At 50.4% G+C, this 25,872-nt stretch overlaps 44 non-coding genes across 44 annotated transcripts; all 44 read left to right on the forward strand.

Annotated features, from left to right (window-relative positions):
• Nucleotides 1-545: 545 nt before the first annotated feature.
• Nucleotides 546-617, forward strand: Trnat-cgu (transfer RNA threonine (anticodon CGU)). Its single transcript has one exon. It is a non-coding gene; the product is annotated as a tRNA-Thr (tRNA).
• A 333-nt stretch (nt 618-950) lies between these two features.
• Nucleotides 951-1,024, forward strand: Trnan-guu (transfer RNA asparagine (anticodon GUU)). Its single transcript has one exon. It is a non-coding gene; the product is annotated as a tRNA-Asn (tRNA).
• A 671-nt stretch (nt 1,025-1,695) lies between these two features.
• Trnat-cgu (transfer RNA threonine (anticodon CGU)) lies at nt 1,696-1,767 on the forward strand. The gene has a single exon. It is a non-coding gene; the product is annotated as a tRNA-Thr (tRNA).
• Nucleotides 1,768-2,101: 334 nt separating this feature from the next.
• Trnan-guu (transfer RNA asparagine (anticodon GUU)) lies at nt 2,102-2,175 on the forward strand. The gene has a single exon. It is a non-coding gene; the product is annotated as a tRNA-Asn (tRNA).
• A 671-nt stretch (nt 2,176-2,846) lies between these two features.
• Nucleotides 2,847-2,918, forward strand: Trnat-cgu (transfer RNA threonine (anticodon CGU)). Its single transcript has one exon. It is a non-coding gene; the product is annotated as a tRNA-Thr (tRNA).
• Nucleotides 2,919-3,251: 333 nt separating this feature from the next.
• Nucleotides 3,252-3,325, forward strand: Trnan-guu (transfer RNA asparagine (anticodon GUU)). The gene has a single exon. It is a non-coding gene; the product is annotated as a tRNA-Asn (tRNA).
• A 671-nt stretch (nt 3,326-3,996) lies between these two features.
• Nucleotides 3,997-4,068, forward strand: Trnat-cgu (transfer RNA threonine (anticodon CGU)). The gene has a single exon. It is a non-coding gene; the product is annotated as a tRNA-Thr (tRNA).
• A 334-nt stretch (nt 4,069-4,402) lies between these two features.
• Nucleotides 4,403-4,476, forward strand: Trnan-guu (transfer RNA asparagine (anticodon GUU)). Its single transcript has one exon. It is a non-coding gene; the product is annotated as a tRNA-Asn (tRNA).
• Nucleotides 4,477-5,317: 841 nt separating this feature from the next.
• On the forward strand, nt 5,318-5,389 carry Trnat-cgu (transfer RNA threonine (anticodon CGU)). The gene has a single exon. It is a non-coding gene; the product is annotated as a tRNA-Thr (tRNA).
• Nucleotides 5,390-5,722: 333 nt separating this feature from the next.
• Nucleotides 5,723-5,796, forward strand: Trnan-guu (transfer RNA asparagine (anticodon GUU)). Its single transcript has one exon. It is a non-coding gene; the product is annotated as a tRNA-Asn (tRNA).
• Nucleotides 5,797-6,467: 671 nt separating this feature from the next.
• Trnat-cgu (transfer RNA threonine (anticodon CGU)) lies at nt 6,468-6,539 on the forward strand. The gene has a single exon. It is a non-coding gene; the product is annotated as a tRNA-Thr (tRNA).
• A 333-nt stretch (nt 6,540-6,872) lies between these two features.
• Trnan-guu (transfer RNA asparagine (anticodon GUU)) lies at nt 6,873-6,946 on the forward strand. Its single transcript has one exon. It is a non-coding gene; the product is annotated as a tRNA-Asn (tRNA).
• A 671-nt stretch (nt 6,947-7,617) lies between these two features.
• Nucleotides 7,618-7,689, forward strand: Trnat-cgu (transfer RNA threonine (anticodon CGU)). Its single transcript has one exon. It is a non-coding gene; the product is annotated as a tRNA-Thr (tRNA).
• Nucleotides 7,690-8,023: 334 nt separating this feature from the next.
• On the forward strand, nt 8,024-8,097 carry Trnan-guu (transfer RNA asparagine (anticodon GUU)). Its single transcript has one exon. It is a non-coding gene; the product is annotated as a tRNA-Asn (tRNA).
• Nucleotides 8,098-8,768: 671 nt separating this feature from the next.
• On the forward strand, nt 8,769-8,840 carry Trnat-cgu (transfer RNA threonine (anticodon CGU)). Its single transcript has one exon. It is a non-coding gene; the product is annotated as a tRNA-Thr (tRNA).
• Nucleotides 8,841-9,174: 334 nt separating this feature from the next.
• Nucleotides 9,175-9,248, forward strand: Trnan-guu (transfer RNA asparagine (anticodon GUU)). Its single transcript has one exon. It is a non-coding gene; the product is annotated as a tRNA-Asn (tRNA).
• A 671-nt stretch (nt 9,249-9,919) lies between these two features.
• Nucleotides 9,920-9,991, forward strand: Trnat-cgu (transfer RNA threonine (anticodon CGU)). Its single transcript has one exon. It is a non-coding gene; the product is annotated as a tRNA-Thr (tRNA).
• Nucleotides 9,992-10,325: 334 nt separating this feature from the next.
• On the forward strand, nt 10,326-10,399 carry Trnan-guu (transfer RNA asparagine (anticodon GUU)). Its single transcript has one exon. It is a non-coding gene; the product is annotated as a tRNA-Asn (tRNA).
• Nucleotides 10,400-11,070: 671 nt separating this feature from the next.
• Trnat-cgu (transfer RNA threonine (anticodon CGU)) lies at nt 11,071-11,142 on the forward strand. Its single transcript has one exon. It is a non-coding gene; the product is annotated as a tRNA-Thr (tRNA).
• Nucleotides 11,143-11,476: 334 nt separating this feature from the next.
• On the forward strand, nt 11,477-11,550 carry Trnan-guu (transfer RNA asparagine (anticodon GUU)). The gene has a single exon. It is a non-coding gene; the product is annotated as a tRNA-Asn (tRNA).
• Nucleotides 11,551-12,221: 671 nt separating this feature from the next.
• On the forward strand, nt 12,222-12,293 carry Trnat-cgu (transfer RNA threonine (anticodon CGU)). Its single transcript has one exon. It is a non-coding gene; the product is annotated as a tRNA-Thr (tRNA).
• A 334-nt stretch (nt 12,294-12,627) lies between these two features.
• Nucleotides 12,628-12,701, forward strand: Trnan-guu (transfer RNA asparagine (anticodon GUU)). Its single transcript has one exon. It is a non-coding gene; the product is annotated as a tRNA-Asn (tRNA).
• Nucleotides 12,702-13,372: 671 nt separating this feature from the next.
• Trnat-cgu (transfer RNA threonine (anticodon CGU)) lies at nt 13,373-13,444 on the forward strand. The gene has a single exon. It is a non-coding gene; the product is annotated as a tRNA-Thr (tRNA).
• Nucleotides 13,445-13,778: 334 nt separating this feature from the next.
• Nucleotides 13,779-13,852, forward strand: Trnan-guu (transfer RNA asparagine (anticodon GUU)). Its single transcript has one exon. It is a non-coding gene; the product is annotated as a tRNA-Asn (tRNA).
• A 671-nt stretch (nt 13,853-14,523) lies between these two features.
• Trnat-cgu (transfer RNA threonine (anticodon CGU)) lies at nt 14,524-14,595 on the forward strand. Its single transcript has one exon. It is a non-coding gene; the product is annotated as a tRNA-Thr (tRNA).
• Nucleotides 14,596-14,929: 334 nt separating this feature from the next.
• On the forward strand, nt 14,930-15,003 carry Trnan-guu (transfer RNA asparagine (anticodon GUU)). Its single transcript has one exon. It is a non-coding gene; the product is annotated as a tRNA-Asn (tRNA).
• A 671-nt stretch (nt 15,004-15,674) lies between these two features.
• On the forward strand, nt 15,675-15,746 carry Trnat-cgu (transfer RNA threonine (anticodon CGU)). The gene has a single exon. It is a non-coding gene; the product is annotated as a tRNA-Thr (tRNA).
• Nucleotides 15,747-16,080: 334 nt separating this feature from the next.
• Trnan-guu (transfer RNA asparagine (anticodon GUU)) lies at nt 16,081-16,154 on the forward strand. The gene has a single exon. It is a non-coding gene; the product is annotated as a tRNA-Asn (tRNA).
• A 671-nt stretch (nt 16,155-16,825) lies between these two features.
• Trnat-cgu (transfer RNA threonine (anticodon CGU)) lies at nt 16,826-16,897 on the forward strand. Its single transcript has one exon. It is a non-coding gene; the product is annotated as a tRNA-Thr (tRNA).
• A 334-nt stretch (nt 16,898-17,231) lies between these two features.
• Nucleotides 17,232-17,305, forward strand: Trnan-guu (transfer RNA asparagine (anticodon GUU)). The gene has a single exon. It is a non-coding gene; the product is annotated as a tRNA-Asn (tRNA).
• Nucleotides 17,306-17,976: 671 nt separating this feature from the next.
• Nucleotides 17,977-18,048, forward strand: Trnat-cgu (transfer RNA threonine (anticodon CGU)). The gene has a single exon. It is a non-coding gene; the product is annotated as a tRNA-Thr (tRNA).
• A 334-nt stretch (nt 18,049-18,382) lies between these two features.
• Trnan-guu (transfer RNA asparagine (anticodon GUU)) lies at nt 18,383-18,456 on the forward strand. The gene has a single exon. It is a non-coding gene; the product is annotated as a tRNA-Asn (tRNA).
• Nucleotides 18,457-19,127: 671 nt separating this feature from the next.
• Trnat-cgu (transfer RNA threonine (anticodon CGU)) lies at nt 19,128-19,199 on the forward strand. The gene has a single exon. It is a non-coding gene; the product is annotated as a tRNA-Thr (tRNA).
• A 334-nt stretch (nt 19,200-19,533) lies between these two features.
• Trnan-guu (transfer RNA asparagine (anticodon GUU)) lies at nt 19,534-19,607 on the forward strand. Its single transcript has one exon. It is a non-coding gene; the product is annotated as a tRNA-Asn (tRNA).
• Nucleotides 19,608-20,278: 671 nt separating this feature from the next.
• Nucleotides 20,279-20,350, forward strand: Trnat-cgu (transfer RNA threonine (anticodon CGU)). The gene has a single exon. It is a non-coding gene; the product is annotated as a tRNA-Thr (tRNA).
• A 334-nt stretch (nt 20,351-20,684) lies between these two features.
• Trnan-guu (transfer RNA asparagine (anticodon GUU)) lies at nt 20,685-20,758 on the forward strand. The gene has a single exon. It is a non-coding gene; the product is annotated as a tRNA-Asn (tRNA).
• A 671-nt stretch (nt 20,759-21,429) lies between these two features.
• Nucleotides 21,430-21,501, forward strand: Trnat-cgu (transfer RNA threonine (anticodon CGU)). The gene has a single exon. It is a non-coding gene; the product is annotated as a tRNA-Thr (tRNA).
• A 334-nt stretch (nt 21,502-21,835) lies between these two features.
• On the forward strand, nt 21,836-21,909 carry Trnan-guu (transfer RNA asparagine (anticodon GUU)). The gene has a single exon. It is a non-coding gene; the product is annotated as a tRNA-Asn (tRNA).
• A 671-nt stretch (nt 21,910-22,580) lies between these two features.
• Trnat-cgu (transfer RNA threonine (anticodon CGU)) lies at nt 22,581-22,652 on the forward strand. The gene has a single exon. It is a non-coding gene; the product is annotated as a tRNA-Thr (tRNA).
• A 334-nt stretch (nt 22,653-22,986) lies between these two features.
• On the forward strand, nt 22,987-23,060 carry Trnan-guu (transfer RNA asparagine (anticodon GUU)). The gene has a single exon. It is a non-coding gene; the product is annotated as a tRNA-Asn (tRNA).
• Nucleotides 23,061-23,731: 671 nt separating this feature from the next.
• Nucleotides 23,732-23,803, forward strand: Trnat-cgu (transfer RNA threonine (anticodon CGU)). The gene has a single exon. It is a non-coding gene; the product is annotated as a tRNA-Thr (tRNA).
• Nucleotides 23,804-24,137: 334 nt separating this feature from the next.
• On the forward strand, nt 24,138-24,211 carry Trnan-guu (transfer RNA asparagine (anticodon GUU)). The gene has a single exon. It is a non-coding gene; the product is annotated as a tRNA-Asn (tRNA).
• Nucleotides 24,212-24,882: 671 nt separating this feature from the next.
• Trnat-cgu (transfer RNA threonine (anticodon CGU)) lies at nt 24,883-24,954 on the forward strand. The gene has a single exon. It is a non-coding gene; the product is annotated as a tRNA-Thr (tRNA).
• A 334-nt stretch (nt 24,955-25,288) lies between these two features.
• Trnan-guu (transfer RNA asparagine (anticodon GUU)) lies at nt 25,289-25,362 on the forward strand. Its single transcript has one exon. It is a non-coding gene; the product is annotated as a tRNA-Asn (tRNA).
• The last annotated feature ends 510 nt before the right edge of the window (nt 25,363-25,872 follow it).

Consider the following 25,872-nt stretch of genomic DNA (forward strand, 5'->3'; position numbering starts at 1 on the left):
GTGGAGGTAAAAACATGGCCCTATGCGGACGTTCTACCGTTTTCCTATTAATTCGGCATGTGTGACACTGCAGTAGAGCGACGACCACTACAAAAGATGTATTATTTACATTTCATTTCGGCGTATACACCGCGAGTGCCATATGACAGGGCCTCTCTCTCGATGTCGATCTGCATTTGGCGTCTCTTAAGTGTCGGTCTGCAGTAGGCCGCTGTTGGCCGAGCGGCGTGCAGTCGCCTTACATGAAGCCCCCAGTGCCACTGTGGACGATGTAGCCAGAGAGAGGAGTCGAAAGGCGCGTTTCACAGTAGAGCCACGCTATCCCACAAGCTGTGCACTAGGTCAAGTTTTGCGCAGACCGCAAACCTTTGGTGGCTTGACGCTCGTCGTCGATCGTAAGGGTGAAACAGTGAAGAGAGTTGGAAAACGGTAAGGTGGACACCTCCAGCAGCATCTGTGTGTCAAATCCGATATCTGGTCGAGGGCTGTAAGATTCAGTATGATGACGTGACAAGTCGGGAGTAGCTCACGAACGCAAAGCTGCGGCCTTCTTAGCTCAGTGGTAGAGCACTGGTCTCGTAAACCAGGGGTCGTGAGTTCGACCCTCACAGAAGGCATTCATTTTTTTAACTTTGCTGCTGAGAGCAGAGCTAGCTCGAGCAGCATCTAACAGATGGCAGTGCACTGAATGAAGGGGAAGTTCGACAACCGATAAAGAGTGCTCTACTTGCATCAGAGGTTTACTGGATGTGTAGGCGGAACACTGTTTTGTATGCATTTTGTAGTATAATGTCATGCTTGGCGATGTCATTCGTTTATGAGCCCCACTACAGTGTGCATGCACGTTATCCATGTGAAGAGGCGTAAGCAGATACTACCATTCTGCGAGGTGCCTGCGAAAAGTACACGAGTTGCATTGATGAAGAGAGCAGAAGTGACCGAAAGTTAAGACCTCCGTGGCGCAATCGGCTAGCGCGTTCGGCTGTTAACCGAAAGGTTGGTGGTTCGAGCCCACCCGGGGGCGAAATCGTTTTAATCGCCACCGAGGTGAGGACGGATGTCCACTTTGATAGAGATACACAGCTAGTGTGACAATTTGGCTGTGTTTGAATGATGCCACCCAGCCTTATACACATTCAGCCACGTGACAGTGGAGGTAAAAACATGGCCCTATGCGGACGTTCTACAGTTTTCCTATTAATTCGGCATGTGTGACACTGCAGTAGAGCGACGACCACTACAAAAGATGTATTATTTACATTTCATTTCGGCGTATACACCGCGAGTGCCATATGACAGGGCCTCTCTCTCGATGTCGATCTGCATTTGGCGTCTCTTAAGTGTCGGTCTGCAGTAGGCCGCTGTTGGCCGAGCGGCGTGCAGTCGCCTTACATGAAGCCCCCAGTGCCACTGTGGACGATGTAGCCAGAGAGAGGAGTCGAAAGGCGCGTTTCACAGTAGAGCCACGCTATCCCACAAGCTGTGCACTAGGTCAAGTTTTGCGCAGACCGCAAACCTTTGGTGGCTTGACGCTCGTCGTCGATCGTAAGGGTGAAACAGTGAAGAGAGTTGGAAAACGGTAAGGTGGACACCTCCAGCAGCATCTGTGTGTCAAATCCGATATCTGGTCGAGGGCCGTAAGATTCAGTATGATGACGTGACAAGTCGGGAGTAGCTCACGAACGCAAAGCTGCGGCCTTCTTAGCTCAGTGGTAGAGCACTGGTCTCGTAAACCAGGGGTCGTGAGTTCGACCCTCACAGAAGGCATTCAATTTTTTTAACTTTGCTGCTGAGAGCAGAGCTAGCTCGAGCAGCATCTAACAGATGGCAGTGCACTGAATGAAGGGGAAGTTCTACAACCGATAAAGAGTGCTCTACTTGCATCAGAGGTTTACTGGATGTGTAGGCGGAACACTGTTTTGTATGCATTTTGTAGTATAATGTCATGCTTGGCGATGTCATTCGTTTATGAGCCCCACTACAGTGTGCATGCACGTTATCCATGTGAAGAGGCGTAAGCAGATACTACCATTCTGCGAGGTGCCTTCGAAAAGTACACGAGTTGCATTGATGAAGAGAGCAGAAGTGACCGAAAGTTAAGGCCTCCGTGGCGCAATCGGCTAGCGCGTTCGGCTGTTAACCGAAAGGTTGGTGGTTCGAGCCCACCCGGGGGCGAAATCGTTTTAATCGCCACCGAGGTGAGGACGTATGTCCACTTTGATAGAGATACACAGCTAGTGTGACAATTTGGCTGTGTTTGAATGATGCCACCCAGCCTTATACACATTCAGCCACGTGACAGTGGAGGTAAAAACATGGCCCTATGCGGACGTTCTACCGTTTTCCTATTAATTCGGCATGTGTGACACTGCAGTAGAGCGACGACCACTACAAAAGATGTATTATTTACATTTCATTTCGGCGTATACACCGCGAGTGCCATATGACAGGGCCTCTCTCTCGATGTCGATCTGCATTTGGCGTCTCTTAAGTGTCGGTCTGCAGTAGGCCGCTGTTGGCCGAGCGGCGTGCAGTCGCCTTACATGAAGCCCCCAGTGCCACTGTGGACGATGTAGCCAGAGAGAGGAGTCGAAAGGCGCGTTTCACAGTAGAGCCACGCTATCCCACAAGCTGTGCACTAGGTCAAGTTTTGCGCAGACCGCAAACCTTTGGTGGCTTGACGCTCGTCGTCGATCGTAAGGGTGAAACAGTGAAGAGAGTTGGAAAACGGTAAGGTGGACACCTCCAGCAGCATCTGTGTGTCAAATCCGATATCTGGTCGAGGGCTGTAAGATTCAGTATGATGACGTGACAAGTCGGGAGTAGCTCACGAACGCAAAGCTGCGGCCTTCTTAGCTCAGTGGTAGAGCACTGGTCTCGTAAACCAGGGGTCGTGAGTTCGACCCTCACAGAAGGCATTCATTTTTTTAACTTTGCTGCTGAGAGCAGAGCTAGCTCGAGCAGCATCTAACAGATGGCAGTGCACTGAATGAAGGGGAAGTTCGACAACCGATAAAGAGTGCTCTACTTGCATCAGAGGTTTACTGGATGTGTAGGCGGAACACTGTTTTGTATGCATTTTGTAGTATAATGTCATGCTTGGCGATGTCATTCGTTTATGAGCCCCACTACAGTGTGCATGCACGTTATCCATGTGAAGAGGCGTAAGCAGATACTACCATTCTGCGAGGTGCCTGCGAAAAGTACACGAGTTGCATTGATGAAGAGAGCAGAAGTGACCGAAAGTTAAGACCTCCGTGGCGCAATCGGCTAGCGCGTTCGGCTGTTAACCGAAAGGTTGGTGGTTCGAGCCCACCCGGGGGCGAAATCGTTTTAATCGCCACCGAGGTGAGGACGGATGTCCACTTTGATAGAGATACACAGCTAGTGTGACAATTTGGCTGTGTTTGAATGATGCCACCCAGCCTTATACACATTCAGCCACGTGACAGTGGAGGTAAAAACATGGCCCTATGCGGACGTTCTACAGTTTTCCTATTAATTCGGCATGTGTGACACTGCAGTAGAGCGACGACCACTACAAAAGATGTATTATTTACATTTCATTTCGGCGTATACACCGCGAGTGCCATATGACAGGGCCTCTCTCTCGATGTCGATCTGCATTTGGCGTCTCTTAAGTGTCGGTCTGCAGTAGGCCGCTGTTGGCCGAGCGGCGTGCAGTCGCCTTACATGAAGCCCCCAGTGCCACTGTGGACGATGTAGCCAGAGAGAGGAGTCGAAAGGCGCGTTTCACAGTGGAGCCACGCTATCCCACAAGCTGTGCACTAGGTCAAGTTTTGCGCAGACCGCAAACCTTTGGTGGCTTGACGCTCGTCGTCGATCGTAAGGGTGAAACAGTGAAGAGAGTTGGAAAACGGTAAGGTGGACACCTCCAGCAGCATCTGTGTGTCAAATCCGATATCTGGTCGAGGGCCGTAAGATTCAGTATGATGACGTGACAAGTCGGGAGTAGCTCACGAACGCAAAGCTGCGGCCTTCTTAGCTCAGTGGTAGAGCACTGGTCTCGTAAACCAGGGGTCGTGAGTTCGACCCTCACAGAAGGCATTCAATTTTTTTAACTTTGCTGCTGAGAGCAGAGCTAGCTCGAGCAGCATCTAACAGATGGCAGTGCACTGAATGAAGGGGAAGTTCTACAACCGATAAAGAGTGCTCTACTTGCATCAGAGGTTTACTGGATGTGTAGGCGGAACACTGTTTTGTATGCATTTTGTAGTATAATGTCATGCTTGGCGATGTCATTCGTTTATGAGCCCCACTACAGTGTGCATGCACGTTATCCATGTGAAGAGGCGTAAGCAGATACTACCATTCTGCGAGGTGCCTTCGAAAAGTACACGAGTTGCATTGATGAAGAGAGCAGAAGTGACCGAAAGTTAAGGCCTCCGTGGCGCAATCGGCTAGCGCGTTCGGCTGTTAACCGAAAGGTTGGTGGTTCGAGCCCACCCGGGGGCGAAATCGTTTTAATCGCCACCGAGGTGAGGACGTATGTCCACTTTGATAGAGATACACAGCTAGTGTGACAATTTGGCTGTGTTTGAATGATGCCACCCAGCCTTATACACATTCAGCCACGTGACAGTGGAGGTAAAAACATGGCCCTATGCGGACGTTCTACCGTTTTCCTATTAATTCGGCATGTGTGACACTGCAGTAGAGCGACGACCACTACAAAAGATGTATTATTTACATTTCATTTCGGCGTATACACCGCGAGTGCCATATGACAGGGCCTCTCTCTCGATGTCGATCTGCATTTGGCGTCTCTTAAGTGTCGGTCTGCAGTAGGCCGTTCCTATTAATTCGGCATGTGTGACACTGCAGTAGAGCGACGACCACTACAAAAGATGTATTATTTACATTTCATTTCGGCGTATACACCGCGAGTGCCATATGACAGGGCCTCTCTCTCGATGTCGATCTGCATTTGGCGTCTCTTAAGTGTCGGTCTGCAGTAGGCCGCTGTTGGCCGAGCGGCGTGCAGTCGCCTTACATGAAGCCCCCAGTGCCACTGTGGACGATGTAGCCAGAGAGAGGAGTCGAAAGGCGCGTTTCACAGTAGAGCCACGCTATCCCACAAGCTGTGCACTAGGTCAAGTTTTGCGCAGACCGCAAACCTTTGGTGGCTTGACGCTCGTCGTCGATCGTAAGGGTGAAACAGTGAAGAGAGTTGGAAAACGGTAAGGTGGACACCTCCAGCAGCATCTGTGTGTCAAATCCGATATCTGGTCGAGGGCTGTAAGATTCAGTATGATGACGTGACAAGTCAGGAGTAGCTCACGAACGCAAAGCTGCGGCCTTCTTAGCTCAGTGGTAGAGCACTGGTCTCGTAAACCAGGGGTCGTGAGTTCGACCCTCACAGAAGGCATTCATTTTTTTAACTTTGGTGCTGAGAGCAGAGCTAGCTCGAGCAGCATCTAACAGATGGCAGTGCACTGAATGAAGGGGAAGTTCTACAACCGATAAAGAGTGCTCTACTTGCATCAGAGGTTTACTGGATGTGTAGGCGGAACACTGTTTTGTATGCATTTTGTAGTATAATGTCATGCTTGGCGATGTCATTCGTTTATGAGCCCCACTACAGTGTGCATGCACGTTATCCATGTGAAGAGGCGTAAGCAGATACTACCATTCTGCGAGGTGCCTGCGAAAAGTACACGAGTTGCATTGATGAAGAGAGCAGAAGTGACCGAAAGTTAAGGCCTCCGTGGCGCAATCGGCTAGCGCGTTCGGCTGTTAACCGAAAGGTTGGTGGTTCGAGCCCACCCGGGGGCGAAATCGTTTTAATCGCCACCGAGGTGAGGACGTATGTCCACTTTGATAGAGATACACAGCTAGTGTGACAATTTGGCTGTGTTTGAATGATGCCACCCAGCCTTATACACATTCAGCCACGTGACAGTGGAGGTAAAAACATGGCCCTATGCGGACGTTCTACCGTTTTCCTATTAATTCGGCATGTGTGACACTGCAGTAGAGCGACGACCACTACAAAAGATGTATTATTTACATTTCATTTCGGCGTATACACCGCGAGTGCCATATGACAGGGCCTCTCTCTCGATGTCGATCTGCATTTGGCGTCTCTTAAGTGTCGGTCTGCAGTAGGCCGCTGTTGGCCGAGCGGCGTGCAGTCGCCTTACATGAAGCCCCCAGTGCCACTGTGGACGATGTAGCCAGAGAGAGGAGTCGAAAGGCGCGTTTCACAGTAGAGCCACGCTATCCCACAAGCTGTGCACTAGGTCAAGTTTTGCGCAGACCGCAAACCTTTGGTGGCTTGACGCTCGTCGTCGATCGTAAGGGTGAAACAGTGAAGAGAGTTGGAAAACGGTAAGGTGGACACCTCCAGCAGCATCTGTGTGTCAAATCCGATATCTGGTCGAGGGCTGTAAGATTCAGTATGATGACGTGACAAGTCGGGAGTAGCTCACGAACGCAAAGCTGCGGCCTTCTTAGCTCAGTGGTAGAGCACTGGTCTCGTAAACCAGGGGTCGTGAGTTCGACCCTCACAGAAGGCATTCATTTTTTTAACTTTGCTGCTGAGAGCAGAGCTAGCTCGAGCAGCATCTAACAGATGGCAGTGCACTGAGTGAAGGGGAAGTTCGACAACCGATAAAGAGTGCTCTACTTGCATCAGAGGTTTACTGGATGTGTAGGCGGAACACTGTTTTGTATGCATTTTGTAGTATAATGTCATGCTTGGCGATGTCATTCGTTTATGAGCCCCACTACAGTGTGCATGCACGTTATCCATGTGAAGAGGCGTAAGCAGATACTACCATTCTGCGAGGTGCCTGCGAAAAGTACACGAGTTGCATTGATGAAGAGAGCAGAAGTGACCGAAAGTTAAGACCTCCGTGGCGCAATCGGCTAGCGCGTTCGGCTGTTAACCGAAAGGTTGGTGGTTCGAGCCCACCCGGGGGCGAAATCGTTTTAATCGCCACCGAGGTGAGGACGGATGTCCACTTTGATAGAGATACACAGCTAGTGTGACAATTTGGCTGTGTTTGAATGATGCCACCCAGCCTTATACACATTCAGCCACGTGACAGTGGAGGTAAAAACATGGCCCTATGCGGACGTTCTACAGTTTTCCTATTAATTCGGCATGTGTGACACTGCAGTAGAGCGACGACCACTACAAAAGATGTATTATTTACATTTCATTTCGGCGTATACACCGCGAGTGCCATATGACAGGGCCTCTCTCTCGATGTCGATCTGCATTTGGCGTCTCTTAAGTGTCGGTCTGCAGTAGGCCGCTGTTGGCCGAGCGGCGTGCAGTCGCCTTACATGAAGCCCCCAGTGCCACTGTGGACGATGTAGCCAGAGAGAGGAGTCGAAAGGCGCGTTTCACAGTAGAGCCACGCTATCCCACAAGCTGTGCACTAGGTCAAGTTTTGCGCAGACCGCAAACCTTTGGTGGCTTGACGCTCGTCGTCGATCGTAAGGGTGAAACAGTGAAGAGAGTTGGAAAACGGTAAGGTGGACACCTCCAGCAGCATCTGTGTGTCAAATCCGATATCTGGTCGAGGGCCGTAAGATTCAGTATGATGACGTGACAAGTCGGGAGTAGCTCACGAACGCAAAGCTGCGGCCTTCTTAGCTCAGTGGTAGAGCACTGGTCTCGTAAACCAGGGGTCGTGAGTTCGACCCTCACAGAAGGCATTCAATTTTTTTAACTTTGCTGCTGAGAGCAGAGCTAGCTCGAGCAGCATCTAACAGATGGCAGTGCACTGAATGAAGGGGAAGTTCTACAACCGATAAAGAGTGCTCTACTTGCATCAGAGGTTTACTGGATGTGTAGGCGGAACACTGTTTTGTATGCATTTTGTAGTATAATGTCATGCTTGGCGATGTCATTCGTTTATGAGCCCCACTACAGTGTGCATGCACGTTATCCATGTGAAGAGGCGTAAGCAGATACTACCATTCTGCGAGGTGCCTGCGAAAAGTACACGAGTTGCATTGATGAAGAGAGCAGAAGTGACCGAAAGTTAAGGCCTCCGTGGCGCAATCGGCTAGCGCGTTCGGCTGTTAACCGAAAGGTTGGTGGTTCGAGCCCACCCGGGGGCGAAATCGTTTTAATCGCCACCGAGGTGAGGACGGATGTCCACTTTGATAGAGATACACAGCTAGTGTGACAATTTGGCTGTGTTTGAATGATGCCACCCAGCCTTATACACATTCAGCCACGTGACAGTGGAGGTAAAAACATGGCCCTATGCGGACGTTCTACAGTTTTCCTATTAATTCGGCATGTGTGACACTGCAGTAGAGCGACGACCACTACAAAAGATGTATTATTTACATTTCATTTCGGCGTATACACCGCGAGTGCCATATGACAGGGCCTCTCTCTCGATGTCGATCTGCATTTGGCGTCTCTTAAGTGTCGGTCTGCAGTAGGCCGCTGTTGGCCGAGCGGCGTGCAGTCGCCTTACATGAAGCCCCCAGTGCCACTGTGGACGATGTAGCCAGAGAGAGGAGTCGAAAGGCGCGTTTCACAGTAGAGCCACGCTATCCCACAAGCTGTGCACTAGGTCAAGTTTTGCGCAGACCGCAAACCTTTGGTGGCTTGACGCTCGTCGTCGATCGTAAGGGTGAAACAGTGAAGAGAGTTGGAAAACGGTAAGGTGGACACCTCCAGCAGCATCTGTGTGTCAAATCCGATATCTGGTCGAGGGCCGTAAGATTCAGTATGATGACGTGACAAGTCGGGAGTAGCTCACGAACGCAAAGCTGCGGCCTTCTTAGCTCAGTGGTAGAGCACTGGTCTCGTAAACCAGGGGTCGTGAGTTCGACCCTCACAGAAGGCATTCAATTTTTTTAACTTTGCTGCTGAGAGCAGAGCTAGCTCGAGCAGCATCTAACAGATGGCAGTGCACTGAATGAAGGGGAAGTTCTACAACCGATAAAGAGTGCTCTACTTGCATCAGAGGTTTACTGGATGTGTAGGCGGAACACTGTTTTGTATGCATTTTGTAGTATAATGTCATGCTTGGCGATGTCATTCGTTTATGAGCCCCACTACAGTGTGCATGCACGTTATCCATGTGAAGAGGCGTAAGCAGATACTACCATTCTGCGAGGTGCCTGCGAAAAGTACACGAGTTGCATTGATGAAGAGAGCAGAAGTGACCGAAAGTTAAGGCCTCCGTGGCGCAATCGGCTAGCGCGTTCGGCTGTTAACCGAAAGGTTGGTGGTTCGAGCCCACCCGGGGGCGAAATCGTTTTAATCGCCACCGAGGTGAGGACGTATGTCCACTTTGATAGAGATACACAGCTAGTGTGACAATTTGGCTGTGTTTGAATGATGCCACCCAGCCTTATACACATTCAGCCACGTGACAGTGGAGGTAAAAACATGGCCCTATGCGGACGTTCTACCGTTTTCCTATTAATTCGGCATGTGTGACACTGCAGTAGAGCGACGACCACTACAAAAGATGTATTATTTACATTTCATTTCGGCGTATACACCGCGAGTGCCATATGACAGGGCCTCTCTCTCGATGTCGATCTGCATTTGGCGTCTCTTAAGTGTCGGTCTGCAGTAGGCCGCTGTTGGCCGAGCGGCGTGCAGTCGCCTTACATGAAGCCCCCAGTGCCACTGTGGACGATGTAGCCAGAGAGAGGAGTCGACAGGCGCGTTTCACAGTAGAGCCACGCTATCCCACAAGCTGTGCACTAGGTCAAGTTTTGCGCAGACCGCAAACCTTTGGTGGCTTGACGCTCGTCGTCGATCGTAAGGGTGAAACAGTGAAGAGAGTTGGAAAACGGTAAGGTGGACACCTCCAGCAGCATCTGTGTGTCAAATCCGATATCTGGTCGAGGGCCGTAAGATTCAGTATGATGACGTGACAAGTCGGGAGTAGCTCACGAACGCAAAGCTGCGGCCTTCTTAGCTCAGTGGTAGAGCACTGGTCTCGTAAACCAGGGGTCGTGAGTTCGACCCTCACAGAAGGCATTCAATTTTTTTAACTTTGCTGCTGAGAGCAGAGCTAGCTCGAGCAGCATCTAACAGATGGCAGTGCACTGAATGAAGGGGAAGTTCTACAACCGATAAAGAGTGCTCTACTTGCATCAGAGGTTTACTGGATGTGTAGGCGGAACACTGTTTTGTATGCATTTTGTAGTATAATGTCATGCTTGGCGATGTCATTCGTTTATGAGCCCCACTACAGTGTGCATGCACGTTATCCATGTGAAGAGGCGTAAGCAGATACTACCATTCTGCGAGGTGCCTGCGAAAAGTACACGAGTTGCATTGATGAAGAGAGCAGAAGTGACCGAAAGTTAAGGCCTCCGTGGCGCAATCGGCTAGCGCGTTCGGCTGTTAACCGAAAGGTTGGTGGTTCGAGCCCACCCGGGGGCGAAATCGTTTTAATCGCCACCGAGGTGAGGACGTATGTCCACTTTGATAGAGATACACAGCCATTGTGACAATTTGGCTGTGTTTGAATGATGCCACCCAGCCTTATACACATTCAGCCACGTGACAGTGGAGGTAAAAACATGGCCCTATGCGGACGTTCTACCGTTTTCCTATTAATTCGGCATGTGTGACACTGCAGTAGAGCGACGACCACTACAAAAGATGTATTATTTACATTTCATTTCGGCGTATACACCGCGAGTGCCATATGACAGGGCCTCTCTCTCGATGTCGATCTGCATTTGGCGTCTCTTAAGTGTCGGTCTGCAGTAGGCCGCTGTTGGCCGAGCGGCGTGCAGTCGCCTTACATGAAGCCCCCAGTGCCACTGTGGACGATGTAGCCAGAGAGAGGAGTCGAAAGGCGCGTTTCACAGTAGAGCCACGCTATCCCACAAGCTGTGCACTAGGTCAAGTTTTGCGCAGACCGCAAACCTTTGGTGGCTTGACGCTCGTCGTCGATCGTAAGGGTGAAACAGTGAAGAGAGTTGGAAAACGGTAAGGTGGACACCTCCAGCAGCATCTGTGTGTCAAATCCGATATCTGGTCGAGGGCCGTAAGATTCAGTATGATGACGTGACAAGTCGGGAGTAGCTCACGAACGCAAAGCTGCGGCCTTCTTAGCTCAGTGGTAGAGCACTGGTCTCGTAAACCAGGGGTCGTGAGTTCGACCCTCACAGAAGGCATTCAATTTTTTTAACTTTGCTGCTGAGAGCAGAGCTAGCTCGAGCAGCATCTAACAGATGGCAGTGCACTGAATGAAGGGGAAGTTCTACAACCGATAAAGAGTGCTCTACTTGCATCAGAGGTTTACTGGATGTGTAGGCGGAACACTGTTTTGTATGCATTTTGTAGTATAATGTCATGCTTGGCGATGTCATTCGTTTATGAGCCCCACTACAGTGTGCATGCACGTTATCCATGTGAAGAGGCGTAAGCAGATACTACCATTCTGCGAGGTGCCTGCGAAAAGTACACGAGTTGCATTGATGAAGAGAGCAGAAGTGACCGAAAGTTAAGGCCTCCGTGGCGCAATCGGCTAGCGCGTTCGGCTGTTAACCGAAAGGTTGGTGGTTCGAGCCCACCCAGGGGCGAAATCGTTTTAATCGCCACCGAGGTGAGGACGGATGTCCACTTTGATAGAGATACACAGCTAGTGTGACAATTTGGCTGTGTTTGAATGATGCCACCCAGCCTTATACACATTCAGCCACGTGACAGTGGAGGTAAAAACATGGCCCTATGCGGACGTTCTACCGTTTTCCTATTAATTCGGCATGTGTGACACTGCAGTAGAGCGACGACCACTACAAAAGATGTATTATTTACATTTCATTTCGGCGTATACACCGCGAGTGCCATATGACAGGGCCTCTCTCTCGATGTCGATCTGCATTTGGCGTCTCTTAAGTGTCGGTCTGCAGTAGGCCGCTGTTGGCCGAGCGGCGTGCAGTCGCCTTACATGAAGCCCCCAGTGCCACTGTGGACGATGTAGCCAGAGAGAGGAGTCGAAAGGCGCGTTTCACAGTAGAGCCACGCTATCCCACAAGCTGTGCACTAGGTCAAGTTTTGCGCAGACCGCAAACCTTTGGTGGCTTGACGCTCGTCGTCGATCGTAAGGGTGAAACAGTGAAGAGAGTTGGAAAACGGTAAGGTGGACACCTCCAGCAGCATCTGTGTGTCAAATCCCATATCTGGTCGAGGGCCGTAAGATTCAGTATGATGACGTGACAAGTCGGGAGTAGCTCACGAACGCAAAGCTGCGGCCTTCTTAGCTCAGTGGTAGAGCACTGGTCTCGTAAACCAGGGGTCGTGAGTTCGACCCTCACAGAAGGCATTCAATTTTTTTAACTTTGCTGCTGAGAGCAGAGCTAGCTCGAGCAGCATCTAACAGATGGCAGTGCACTGAATGAAGGGGAAGTTCTACAACCGATAAAGAGTGCTCTACTTGCATCAGAGGTTTACTGGATGTGTAGGCGGAACACTGTTTTGTATGCATTTTGTAGTATAATGTCATGCTTGGCGATGTCATTCGTTTATGAGCCCCACTACAGTGTGCATGCACGTTATCCATGTGAAGAGGCGTAAGCAGATACTACCATTCTGCGAGGTGCCTGCGAAAAGTACACGAGTTGCATTGATGAAGAGAGCAGAAGTGACCGAAAGTTAAGGCCTCCGTGGCGCAATCGGCTAGCGCGTTCGGCTGTTAACCGAAAGGTTGGTGGTTCGAGCCCACCCAGGGGCGAAATCGTTTTAATCGCCACCGAGGTGAGGACGTATGTCCACTTTGATAGAGATACACAGCTAGTGTGACAATTTGGCTGTGTTTGAATGATGCCACCCAGCCTTATACACATTCAGCCACGTGACAGTGGAGGTAAAAACATGGCCCTATGCGGACGTTCTACCGTTTTCCTATTAATTCGGCATGTGTGACACTGCAGTAGAGCGACGACCACTACAAAAGATGTATTATTTACATTTCATTTCGGCGTATACACCGCGAGTGCCATATGACAGGGCCTCTCTCTCGATGTCGATCTGCATTTGGCGTCTCTTAAGTGTCGGTCTGCAGTAGGCCGCTGTTGGCCGAGCGGCGTGCAGTCGCCTTACATGAAGCCCCCAGTGCCACTGTGGACGATGTAGCCAGAGAGAGGAGTCGACAGGCGCGTTTCACAGTAGAGCCACGCTATCCCACAAGCTGTGCACTAGGTCAAGTTTTGCGCAGACCGCAAACCTTTGGTGGCTTGACGCTCGTCGTCGATCGTAAGGGTGAAACAGTGAAGAGAGTTGGAAAACGGTAAGGTGGACACCTCCAGCAGCATCTGTGTGTCAAATCCGATATCTGGTCGAGGGCCGTAAGATTCAGAATGATGACGTGACAAGTCGGGAGTAGCTCACGAACGCAAAGCTGCGGCCTTCTTAGCTCAGTGGTAGAGCACTGGTCTCGTAAACCAGGGGTCGTGAGTTCGACCCTCACAGAAGGCATTCAATTTTTTTAACTTTGCTGCTGAGAGCAGAGCTAGCTCGAGCAGCATCTAACAGATGGCAGTGCACTGAATGAAGGGGAAGTTCTACAACCGATAAAGAGTGCTCTACTTGCATCAGAGGTTTACTGGATGTGTAGGCGGAACACTGTTTTGTATGCATTTTGTAGTATAATGTCATGCTTGGCGATGTCATTCGTTTATGAGCCCCACTACAGTGTGCATGCACGTTATCCATGTGAAGAGGCGTAAGCAGATACTACCATTCTGCGAGGTGCCTGCGAAAAGTACACGAGTTGCATTGATGAAGAGAGCAGAAGTGACCGAAAGTTAAGGCCTCCGTGGCGCAATCGGCTAGCGCGTTCGGCTGTTAACCGAAAGGTTGGTGGTTCGAGCCCACCCAGGGGCGAAATCGTTTTAATCGCCACCGAGGTGAGGACGTATGTCCACTTTGATAGAGATACACAGCTAGTGTGACAATTTGGCTGTGTTTGAATGATGCCACCCAGCCTTATACACATTCAGCCACGTGACAGTGGAGGTAAAAACATGGCCCTATGCGGACGTTCTACCGTTTTCCTATTAATTCGGCATGTGTGACACTGCAGTAGAGCGACGACCACTACAAAAGATGTATTATTTACATTTCATTTCGGCGTATACACCGCGAGTGCCATATGACAGGGCCTCTCTCTCGATGTCGATCTGCATTTGGCGTCTCTTAAGTGTCGGTCTGCAGTAGGCCGCTGTTGGCCGAGCGGCGTGCAGTCGCCTTACATGAAGCCCCCAGTGCCACTGTGGACGATGTAGCCAGAGAGAGGAGTCGAAAGGCGCGTTTCACAGTAGAGCCACGCTATCCCACAAGCTGTGCACTAGGTCAAGTTTTGCGCAGACCGCAAACCTTTGGTGGCTTGACGCTCGTCGTCGATCGTAAGGGTGAAACAGTGAAGAGAGTTGGAAAACGGTAAGGTGGACACCTCCAGCAGCATCTGTGTGTCAAATCCGATATCTGGTCGAGGGCCGTAAGATTCAGTATGATGACGTGACAAGTCGGGAGTAGCTCACGAACGCAAAGCTGCGGCCTTCTTAGCTCAGTGGTAGAGCACTGGTCTCGTAAACCAGGGGTCGTGAGTTCGACCCTCACAGAAGGCATTCAATTTTTTTAACTTTGCTGCTGAGAGCAGAGCTAGCTCGAGCAGCATCTAACAGATGGCAGTGCACTGAATGAAGGGGAAGTTCTACAACCGATAAAGAGTGCTCTACTTGCATCAGAGGTTTACTGGATGTGTAGGCGGAACACTGTTTTGTATGCATTTTGTAGTATAATGTCATGCTTGGCGATGTCATTCGTTTATGAGCCCCACTACAGTGTGCATGCACGTTATCCATGTGAAGAGGCGTAAGCAGATACTACCATTCTGCGAGGTGCCTGCGAAAAGTACACGAGTTGCATTGATGAAGAGAGCAGAAGTGACCGAAAGTTAAGGCCTCCGTGGCGCAATCGGCTAGCGCGTTCGGCTGTTAACCGAAAGGTTGGTGGTTCGAGCCCACCCAGGGGCGAAATCGTTTTAATCGCCACCGAGGTGAGGACGGATGTCCACTTTGATAGAGATACACAGCTAGTGTGACAATTTGGCTGTGTTTGAATGATGCCACCCAGCCTTATACACATTCAGCCACGTGACAGTGGAGGTAAAAACATGGCCCTATGCGGACGTTCTACCGTTTTCCTATTAATTCGGCATGTGTGACACTGCAGTAGAGCGACGACCACTACAAAAGATGTATTATTTACATTTCATTTCGGCGTATACACCGCGAGTGCCATATGACAGGGCCTCTCTCTCGATGTCGATCTGCATTTGGCGTCTCTTAAGTGTCGGTCTGCAGTAGGCCGCTGTTGGCCGAGCGGCGTGCAGTCGCCTTACATGAAGCCCCCAGTGCCACTGTGGACGATGTAGCCAGAGAGAGGAGTCGAAAGGCGCGTTTCACAGTAGAGCCACGCTATCCCACAAGCTGTGCACTAGGTCAAGTTTTGCGCAGACCGCAAACCTTTGGTGGCTTGACGCTCGTCGTCGATCGTAAGGGTGAAACAGTGAAGAGAGTTGGAAAACGGTAAGGTGGACACCTCCAGCAGCATCTGTGTGTCAAATCCCATATCTGGTCGAGGGCCGTAAGATTCAGTATGATGACGTGACAAGTCGGGAGTAGCTCACGAACGCAAAGCTGCGGCCTTCTTAGCTCAGTGGTAGAGCACTGGTCTCGTAAACCAGGGGTCGTGAGTTCGACCCTCACAGAAGGCATTCAATTTTTTTAACTTTGCTGCTGAGAGCAGAGCTAGCTCGAGCAGCATCTAACAGATGGCAGTGCACTGAATGAAGGGGAAGTTCTACAACCGATAAAGAGTGCTCTACTTGCATCAGAGGTTTACTGGATGTGTAGGCGGAACACTGTTTTGTATGCATTTTGTAGTATAATGTCATGCTTGGCGATGTCATTCGTTTATGAGCCCCACTACAGTGTGCATGCACGTTATCCATGTGAAGAGGCGTAAGCAGATACTACCATTCTGCGAGGTGCCTGCGAAAAGTACACGAGTTGCATTGATGAAGAGAGCAGAAGTGACCGAAAGTTAAGGCCTCCGTGGCGCAATCGGCTAGCGCGTTCGGCTGTTAACCGAAAGGTTGGTGGTTCGAGCCCACCCAGGGGCGAAATCGTTTTAATCGCCACCGAGGTGAGGACGTATGTCCACTTTGATAGAGATACACAGCTAGTGTGACAATTTGGCTGTGTTTGAATGATGCCACCCAGCCTTATACACATTCAGCCACGTGACAGTGGAGGTAAAAACATGGCCCTATGCGGACGTTCTACCGTTTTCCTATTAATTCGGCATGTGTGACACTGCAGTAGAGCGACGACCACTACAAAAGATGTATTATTTACATTTCATTTCGGCGTATACACCGCGAGTGCCATATGACAGGGCCTCTCTCTCGATGTCGATCTGCATTTGGCGTCTCTTAAGTGTCGGTCTGCAGTAGGCCGCTGTTGGCCGAGCGGCGTGCAGTCGCCTTACATGAAGCCCCCAGTGCCACTGTGGACGATGTAGCCAGAGAGAGGAGTCGACAGGCGCGTTTCACAGTAGAGCCACGCTATCCCACAAGCTGTGCACTAGGTCAAGTTTTGCGCAGACCGCAAACCTTTGGTGGCTTGACGCTCGTCGTCGATCGTAAGGGTGAAACAGTGAAGAGAGTTGGAAAACGGTAAGGTGGACACCTCCAGCAGCATCTGTGTGTCAAATCCGATATCTGGTCGAGGGCCGTAAGATTCAGAATGATGACGTGACAAGTCGGGAGTAGCTCACGAACGCAAAGCTGCGGCCTTCTTAGCTCAGTGGTAGAGCACTGGTCTCGTAAACCAGGGGTCGTGAGTTCGACCCTCACAGAAGGCATTCAATTTTTTTAACTTTGCTGCTGAGAGCAGAGCTAGCTCGAGCAGCATCTAACAGATGGCAGTGCACTGAATGAAGGGGAAGTTCTACAACCGATAAAGAGTGCTCTACTTGCATCAGAGGTTTACTGGATGTGTAGGCGGAACACTGTTTTGTATGCATTTTGTAGTATAATGTCATGCTTGGCGATGTCATTCGTTTATGAGCCCCACTACAGTGTGCATGCACGTTATCCATGTGAAGAGGCGTAAGCAGATACTACCATTCTGCGAGGTGCCTGCGAAAAGTACACGAGTTGCATTGATGAAGAGAGCAGAAGTGACCGAAAGTTAAGGCCTCCGTGGCGCAATCGGCTAGCGCGTTCGGCTGTTAACCGAAAGGTTGGTGGTTCGAGCCCACCCAGGGGCGAAATCGTTTTAATCGCCACCGAGGTGAGGACGTATGTCCACTTTGATAGAGATACACAGCTAGTGTGACAATTTGGCTGTGTTTGAATGATGCCACCCAGCCTTATACACATTCAGCCACGTGACAGTGGAGGTAAAAACATGGCCCTATGCGGACGTTCTACCGTTTTCCTATTAATTCGGCATGTGTGACACTGCAGTAGAGCGACGACCACTACAAAAGATGTATTATTTACATTTCATTTCGGCGTATACACCGCGAGTGCCATATGACAGGGCCTCTCTCTCGATGTCGATCTGCATTTGGCGTCTCTTAAGTGTCGGTCTGCAGTAGGCCGCTGTTGGCCGAGCGGCGTGCAGTCGCCTTACATGAAGCCCCCAGTGCCACTGTGGACGATGTAGCCAGAGAGAGGAGTCGAAAGGCGCGTTTCACAGTAGAGCCACGCTATCCCACAAGCTGTGCACTAGGTCAAGTTTTGCGCAGACCGCAAACCTTTGGTGGCTTGACGCTCGTCGTCGATCGTAAGGGTGAAACAGTGAAGAGAGTTGGAAAACGGTAAGGTGGACACCTCCAGCAGCATCTGTGTGTCAAATCCGATATCTGGTCGAGGGCCGTAAGATTCAGAATGATGACGTGACAAGTCGGGAGTAGCTCACGAACGCAAAGCTGCGGCCTTCTTAGCTCAGTGGTAGAGCACTGGTCTCGTAAACCAGGGGTCGTGAGTTCGACCCTCACAGAAGGCATTCAATTTTTTTAACTTTGCTGCTGAGAGCAGAGCTAGCTCGAGCAGCATCTAACAGATGGCAGTGCACTGAATGAAGGGGAAGTTCTACAACCGATAAAGAGTGCTCTACTTGCATCAGAGGTTTACTGGATGTGTAGGCGGAACACTGTTTTGTATGCATTTTGTAGTATAATGTCATGCTTGGCGATGTCATTCGTTTATGAGCCCCACTACAGTGTGCATGCACGTTATCCATGTGAAGAGGCGTAAGCAGATACTACCATTCTGCGAGGTGCCTGCGAAAAGTACACGAGTTGCATTGATGAAGAGAGCAGAAGTGACCGAAAGTTAAGGCCTCCGTGGCGCAATCGGCTAGCGCGTTCGGCTGTTAACCGAAAGGTTGGTGGTTCGAGCCCACCCAGGGGCGAAATCGTTTTAATCGCCACCGAGGTGAGGACGGATGTCCACTTTGATAGAGATACACAGCTAGTGTGACAATTTGGCTGTGTTTGAATGATGCCACCCAGCCTTATACACATTCAGCCACGTGACAGTGGAGGTAAAAACATGGCCCTATGCGGACGTTCTACCGTTTTCCTATTAATTCGGCATGTGTGACACTGCAGTAGAGCGACGACCACTACAAAAGATGTATTATTTACATTTCATTTCGGCGTATACACCGCGAGTGCCATATGACAGGGCCTCTCTCTCGATGTCGATCTGCATTTGGCGTCTCTTAAGTGTCGGTCTGCAGTAGGCCGCTGTTGGCCGAGCGGCGTGCAGTCGCCTTACATGAAGCCCCCAGTGCCACTGTGGACGATGTAGCCAGAGAGAGGAGTCGAAAGGCGCGTTTCACAGTAGAGCCACGCTATCCCACAAGCTGTGCACTAGGTCAAGTTTTGCGCAGACCGCAAACCTTTGGTGGCTTGACGCTCGTCGTCGATCGTAAGGGTGAAACAGTGAAGAGAGTTGGAAAACGGTAAGGTGGACACCTCCAGCAGCATCTGTGTGTCAAATCCGATATCTGGTCGAGGGCCGTAAGATTCAGAATGATGACGTGACAAGTCGGGAGTAGCTCACGAACGCAAAGCTGCGGCCTTCTTAGCTCAGTGGTAGAGCACTGGTCTCGTAAACCAGGGGTCGTGAGTTCGACCCTCACAGAAGGCATTCAATTTTTTTAACTTTGCTGCTGAGAGCAGAGCTAGCTCGAGCAGCATCTAACAGATGGCAGTGCACTGAATGAAGGGGAAGTTCTACAACCGATAAAGAGTGCTCTACTTGCATCAGAGGTTTACTGGATGTGTAGGCGGAACACTGTTTTGTATGCATTTTGTAGTATAATGTCATGCTTGGCGATGTCATTCGTTTATGAGCCCCACTACAGTGTGCATGCACGTTATCCATGTGAAGAGGCGTAAGCAGATACTACCATTCTGCGAGGTGCCTGCGAAAAGTACACGAGTTGCATTGATGAAGAGAGCAGAAGTGACCGAAAGTTAAGGCCTCCGTGGCGCAATCGGCTAGCGCGTTCGGCTGTTAACCGAAAGGTTGGTGGTTCGAGCCCACCCAGGGGCGAAATCGTTTTAATCGCCACCGAGGTGAGGACGTATGTCCACTTTGATAGAGATACACAGCTAGTGTGACAATTTGGCTGTGTTTGAATGATGCCACCCAGCCTTATACACATTCAGCCACGTGACAGTGGAGGTAAAAACATGGCCCTATGCGGACGTTCTACCGTTTTCCTATTAATTCGGCATGTGTGACACTGCAGTAGAGCGACGACCACTACAAAAGATGTATTATTTACATTTCATTTCGGCGTATACACCGCGAGTGCCATATGACAGGGCCTCTCTCTCGATGTCGATCTGCATTTGGCGTCTCTTAAGTGTCGGTCTGCAGTAGGCCGCTGTTGGCCGAGCGGCGTGCAGTCGCCTTACATGAAGCCCCCAGTGCCACTGTGGACGATGTAGCCAGAGAGAGGAGTCGAAAGGCGCGTTTCACAGTAGAGCCACGCTATCCCACAAGCTGTGCACTAGGTCAAGTTTTGCGCAGACCGCAAACCTTTGGTGGCTTGACGCTCGTCGTCGATCGTAAGGGTGAAACAGTGAAGAGAGTTGGAAAACGGTAAGGTGGACACCTCCAGCAGCATCTGTGTGTCAAATCCGATATCTGGTCGAGGGCCGTAAGATTCAGTATGATGACGTGACAAGTCGGGAGTAGCTCACGAACGCAAAGCTGCGGCCTTCTTAGCTCAGTGGTAGAGCACTGGTCTCGTAAACCAGGGGTCGTGAGTTCGACCCTCACAGAAGGCATTCAATTTTTGTAACTTTGCTGCTGAGAGCAGAGCTAGCTCGAGCAGCATCTAACAGATGGCAGTGCACTGAATGAAGGGGAAGTTCTACAACCGATAAAGAGTGCTCTACTTGCATCAGAGGTTTACTGGATGTGTAGGCGGAACACTGTTTTGTATGCATTTTGTAGTATAATGTCATGCTTGGCGATGTCATTCGTTTATGAGCCCCACTACAGTGTGCATGCACGTTATCCATGTGAAGAGGCGTAAGCAGATACTACCATTCTGCGAGGTGCCTGCGAAAAGTACACGAGTTGCATTGATGAAGAGAGCAGAAGTGACCGAAAGTTAAGGCCTCCGTGGCGCAATCGGCTAGCGCGTTCGGCTGTTAACCGAAAGGTTGGTGGTTCGAGCCCACCCAGGGGCGAAATCGTTTTAATCGCCACCGAGGTGAGGACGTATGTCCACTTTGATAGAGATACACAGCTAGTGTGACAATTTGGCTGTGTTTGAATGATGCCACCCAGCCTTATACACATTCAGCCACGTGACAGTGGAGGTAAAAACATGGCCCTATGCGGACGTTCTACCGTTTTCCTATTAATTCGGCATGTGTGACACTGCAGTAGAGCGACGACCACTACAAAAGATGTATTATTTACATTTCATTTCGGCGTATACACCGCGAGTGCCATATGACAGGGCCTCTCTCTCGATGTCGATCTGCATTTGGCGTCTCTTAAGTGTCGGTCTGCAGTAGGCCGCTGTTGGCCGAGCGGCGTGCAGTCGCCTTACATGAAGCCCCCAGTGCCACTGTGGACGATGTAGCCAGAGAGAGGAGTCGAAAGGCGCGTTTCACAGTAGAGCCACGCTATCCCACAAGCTGTGCACTAGGTCAAGTTTTGCGCAGACCGCAAACCTTTGGTGGCTTGACGCTCGTCGTCGATCGTAAGGGTGAAACAGTGAAGAGAGTTGGAAAACGGTAAGGTGGACACCTCCAGCAGCATCTGTGTGTCAAATCCGATATCTGGTCGAGGGCCGTAAGATTCAGTATGATGACGTGACAAGTCGGGAGTAGCTCACAAACGCAAAGCTGCGGCCTTCTTAGCTCAGTGGTAGAGCACTGGTCTCGTAAACCAGGGGTCGTGAGTTCGACCCTCACAGAAGGCATTCAATTTTTTTAACTTTGCTGCTGAGAGCAGAGCTAGCTCGAGCAGCATCTAACAGATGGCAGTGCACTGAATGAAGGGGAAGTTCTACAACCGATAAAGAGTGCTCTACTTGCATCAGAGGTTTACTGGATGTGTAGGCGGAACACTGTTTTGTATGCATTTTGTAGTATAATGTCATGCTTGGCGATGTCATTCGTTTATGAGCCCCACTACAGTGTGCATGCACGTTATCCATGTGAAGAGACGTAAGCAGATACTACCATTCTGCGAGGTGCCTGCGAAAAGTACACGAGTTGCATTGATGAAGAGAGCAGAAGTGACCGAAAGTTAAGGCCTCTGTGGCGCAATTGGCTAGCGCGTTCGGCTGTTAACCGAAAGGTTGGTGGTTCGAGCCCACCCAGGGGCGAAATCGTTTTAATCGCCACCGAGGTGAGGACGTATGTCCACTTTGATAGAGATACACAGCTAGTGTGACAATTTGGCTGTGTTTGAATGATGCCACCCAGCCTTATACACATTCAGCCACGTGACAGTGGAGGTAAAAACATGGCCCTATGCGGACGTTCTACCGTTTTCCTATTAATTCGGCATGTGTGACACTGCAGTAGAGCGACGACCACTACAAAAGATGTATTATTTACATTTCATTTCGGCGTATACACCGCGAGTGCCATATGACAGGGCCTCTCTCTCGATGTCGATCTGCATTTGGCGTCTCTTAAGTGTCGGTCTGCAGTAGGCCGCTGTTGGCCGAGCGGCGTGCAGTCGCCTTACATGAAGCCCCCAGTGCCACTGTGGACGATGTAGCCAGAGAGAGGAGTCGAAAGGCGCGTTTCACAGTAGAGCCACGCTATCCCACAAGCTGTGCACTAGGTCAAGTTTTGCGCAGACCGCAAACCTTTGGTGGCTTGACGCTCGTCGTCGATCGTAAGGGTGAAACAGTGAAGAGAGTTGGAAAACGGTAAGGTGGACACCTCCAGCAGCATCTGTGTGTCAAATCCGATATCTGGTCGAGGGCCGTAAGATTCAGTATGATGACGTGACAAGTCGGGAGTAGCTCACGAACGCAAAGCTGCGGCCTTCTTAGCTCAGTGGTAGAGCACTGGTCTCGTAAACCAGGGGTCGTGAGTTCGACCCTCACAGAAGGCATTCAATTTTTGTAACTTTGCTGCTGAGAGCAGAGCTAGCTCGAGCAGCATCTAACAGATGGCAGTGCACTGAATGAAGGGGAAGTTCTACAACCGATAAAGAGTGCTCTACTTGCATCAGAGGTTTACTGGATGTGTAGGCGGAACACTGTTTTGTATGCATTTTGTAGTATAATGTCATGCTTGGCGATGTCATTCGTTTATGAGCCCCACTACAGTGTGCATGCACGTTATCCATGTGAAGAGGCGTAAGCAGATACTACCATTCTGCGAGGTGCCTGCGAAAAGTACACGAGTTGCATTGATGAAGAGAGCAGAAGTGACCGAAAGTTAAGGCCTCCGTGGCGCAATCGGCTAGCGCGTTCGGCTGTTAACCGAAAGGTTGGTGGTTCGAGCCCACCCAGGGGCGAAATCGTTTTAATCGCCACCGAGGTGAGGACGTATGTCCACTTTGATAGAGATACACAGCTAGTGTGACAATTTGGCTGTGTTTGAATGATGCCACCCAGCCTTATACACATTCAGCCACGTGACAGTGGAGGTAAAAACATGGCCCTATGCGGACGTTCTACCGTTTTCCTATTAATTCGGCATGTGTGACACTGCAGTAGAGCGACGACCACTACAAAAGATGTATTATTTACATTTCATTTCGGCGTATACACCGCGAGTGCCATATGACAGGGCCTCTCTCTCGATGTCGATCTGCATTTGGCGTCTCTTAAGTGTCGGTCTGCAGTAGGCCGCTGTTGGCCGAGCGGCGTGCAGTCGCCTTACATGAAGCCCCCAGTGCCACTGTGGACGATGTAGCCAGAGAGAGGAGTCGAAAGGCGCGTTTCACAGTAGAGCCACGCTATCCCACAAGCTGTGCACTAGGTCAAGTTTTGCGCAGACCGCAAACCTTTGGTGGCTTGACGCTCGTCGTCGATCGTAAGGGTGAAACAGTGAAGAGAGTTGGAAAACGGTAAGGTGGACACCTCCAGCAGCATCTGTGTGTCAAATCCGATATCTGGTCGAGGGCCGTAAGATTCAGTATGATGACGTGACAAGTCGGGAGTAGCTCACGAACGCAAAGCTGCGGCCTTCTTAGCTCAGTGGTAGAGCACTGGTCTCGTAAACCAGGGGTCGTGAGTTCGACCCTCACAGAAGGAATTCATTTTTTTTAACTTTGCTGCTGAGAGCAGAGCTAGCTCGAGCAGCATCTAACAGATGGCAGTGCACTGAATGAAGGGGAAGTTCTACAACCGATAAAGAGTGCTCTACTTGCATCAGAGGTTTACTGGATGTGTAGGCGGAACACTGTTTTGTATGCATTTTGTAGTATAATGTCATGCTTGGCGATGTCATTCGTTTATGAGCCCCACTACAGTGTGCATGCACGTTATCCATGTGAAGAGGCGTAAGCAGATACTACCATTCTGCGAGGTGCCTGCGAAAAGTACACGAGTTGCATTGATGAAGAGAGCAGAAGTGACCGAAAGTTAAGGCCTCTGTGGCGCAATCGGCTAGCGCGTTCGGCTGTTAACCGAAAGGTTGGTGGTTCGAGCCCACCCAGGGGCGAAATCGTTTTAATCGCCACCGAGGTGAGGACGTATGTCCACTTTGATAGAGATACACAGCTAGTGTGACAATTTGGCTGTGTTTGAATGATGCCACCCAGCCTTATACACATTCAGCCACGTGACAGTGGAGGTAAAAACATGGCCCTATGCGGACGTTCTACCGTTTTCCTATTAATTCGGCATGTGTGACACTGCAGTAGAGCGACGACCACTACAAAAGATGTATTATTTACATTTCATTTCGGCGTATACACCGCGAGTGCCATATGACAGGGCCTCTCTCTCGATGTCGATCTGCATTTGGCGTCTCTTAAGTGTCGGTCTGCAGTAGGCCGCTGTTGGCCGAGCGGCGTGCAGTCGCCTTACATGAAGCCCCCAGTGCCACTGTGGACGATGTAGCCAGAGAGAGGAGTCGAAAGGCGCGTTTCACAGTAGAGCCACGCTATCCCACAAGCTGTGCACTAGGTCAAGTTTTGCGCAGACCGCAAACCTTTGGTGGCTTGACGCTCGTCGTCGATCGTGAGGGTGAAACAGTGAAGAGAGTTGGAAAACGGTAAGGTGGACACCTCCAGCAGCATCTGTGTGTCAAATCCGATATCTGGTCGAGGGCCGTAAGATTCAGTATGATGACGTGACAAGTCGGGAGTAGCTCACGAACGCAAAGCTGCGGCCTTCTTAGCTCAGTGGTAGAGCACTGGTCTCGTAAACCAGGGGTCGTGAGTTCGACCCTCACAGAAGGCATTCAATTTTTTTAACTTTGCTGCTGAGAGCAGAGCTAGCTCGAGCAGCATCTAACAGATGGCAGTGCACTGAATGAAGGGGAAGTTCTACAACCGATAAAGAGTGCTCTACTTGCATCAGAGGTTTACTGGATGTGTAGGCGGAACACTGTTTTGTATGCATTTTGTAGTATAATGTCATGCTTGGCGATGTCATTCGTTTATGAGCCCCACTACAGTGTGCATGCACGTTATCCATGTGAAGAGGCGTAAGCAGATACTACCATTCTGCGAGGTGCCTGCGAAAAGTACACGAGTTGCATTGATGAAGAGAGCAGAAGTGACCGAAAGTTAAGGCCTCCGTGGCGCAATCGGCTAGCGCGTTCGGCTGTTAACCGAAAGGTTGGTGGTTCGAGCCCACCCGGGGGCGAAATCGTTTTAATCGCCACCGAGGTGAGGACGTATGTCCACTTTGATAGAGATACACAGCTAGTGTGACAATTTGGCTGTGTTTGAATGATGCCACCCAGCCTTATACACATTCAGCCACGTGACAGTGGAGGTAAAAACATGGCCCTATGCGGACGTTCTACCGTTTTCCTATTAATTCGGCATGTGTGACACTGCAGTAGAGCGACGACCACTACAAAAGATGTATTATTTACATTTCATTTCGGCGTATACACCGCGAGTGCCATATGACAGGGCCTCTCTCTCGATGTCGATCTGCATTTGGCGTCTCTTAAGTGTCGGTCTGCAGTAGGCCGCTGTTGGCCGAGCGGCGTGCAGTCGCCTTACATGAAGCCCCCAGTGCCACTGTGGACGATGTAGCCAGAGAGAGGAGTCGAAAGGCGCGTTTCACAGTAGAGCCACGCTATCCCACAAGCTGTGCACTAGGTCAAGTTTTGCGCAGACCGCAAACCTTTGGTGGCTTGACGCT

The sequence above is a fragment of the Schistocerca cancellata genome, unplaced genomic scaffold, assembly GCF_023864275.1.
Source record: "Schistocerca cancellata isolate TAMUIC-IGC-003103 unplaced genomic scaffold, iqSchCanc2.1 HiC_scaffold_830, whole genome shotgun sequence".
In the NCBI taxonomy this organism is placed as follows: domain Eukaryota; kingdom Metazoa; phylum Arthropoda; class Insecta; order Orthoptera; family Acrididae; genus Schistocerca; species Schistocerca cancellata.